This window comes from Blastomyces gilchristii, assembly GCF_000003855.2.
Source record: "Blastomyces gilchristii SLH14081 genomic scaffold supercont1.47, whole genome shotgun sequence".
NCBI lineage: Eukaryota > Fungi > Ascomycota > Eurotiomycetes > Onygenales > Ajellomycetaceae > Blastomyces > Blastomyces gilchristii.
This window is the reverse complement of record NW_003101636.1, coordinates 44,052-44,974: the sequence shown is the minus strand read 5'-3', so window position 1 is coordinate 44,974 and position 923 is coordinate 44,052. Positions and strand designations below refer to the sequence as shown.

The following is a 923-nucleotide window of genomic DNA, read 5'->3' as shown; positions in this document are numbered from 1 at the left end:
CTCTGTCTAGGGCCTAGATGCATGTCTAGGCCTGCTAGTCAGGTGATTTTCAAAATCATTCTCTGTATTTGAGAGGGAGCTAGGCTCTGATGACAGCCCTAGTTAGGAACTTGCTTAAGTAGTGTATAATCACTACATTAGGCTTGACTCTATATTGTTAGAACCTTGACGGGTGCACAGTAGAATAGTGAGACATTGACATCTCATACTGGCTCTGATGAGTGTTCGCAGAATCTCACTTAACTAGTGGCTTGACTTGCAGTAGAGAGTTCTACCCCGCACCAAGCCTTACTAATTAGACTCAGCCTCTATTACATGGGGGCTTTCATGGGTAAGAAGTGGCAGGTGTCAGTGGTGGGATTCGAACCCACGCACCTCTAATGTGTGCGGCCTTGATTACCAGTCTTACCAACTGGGCCACGCTGGCACTTTGAGAAAGTGAATATATGAGATAAGTGTTATAAACACTTCACTGAGTGTAGATAAGTAAGTGATCTTATATCATACTTTACACACTTCAGCTTATACTATCTTATGTTAAATGAAGAGTTTTCAACATCTTTTCATTTATAGATCTTCATTCATAGTCTTACATCTGAGTTAAGAGTGAAATGAAAATACTTAATCTTGTAATTAGATACAGTGAAAGAAGTGTATAACATTCTTATTATACAGAAACAAGTGAGTTAATTGTAACAGAAAATACTGCAATCAAGTATACTTCAGTGAAGAATAAGTAATCAGACTTCTATAACATAAGTTACATATCTGAATGTGATGAATCTAGATCTGAATATCATTGCTAAAGCACTGAATTCTCTGAAAAAGAAATTCTCTGAGTGAAAATCTTGATATTGTGAGCATTGAGCTTGCTTCAACTGTAAATGTTAAAATCATGATATAAAAGATTACACACAGTGTGT

The 923-nt window shown here is 37.1% G+C and overlaps 1 pseudogene across 1 annotated transcript; it reads right to left on the bottom strand.

Annotated features, from left to right (window-relative positions):
• Window positions 1-346: 346 nt before the first annotated feature.
• BDBG_18036 lies at window positions 347-427 on the bottom strand (annotated as a pseudogene). The gene has a single exon. The product of its transcript is annotated as a tRNA-OTHER (tRNA).
• Between the last annotated feature and the right edge of the window lie 496 nt (window positions 428-923).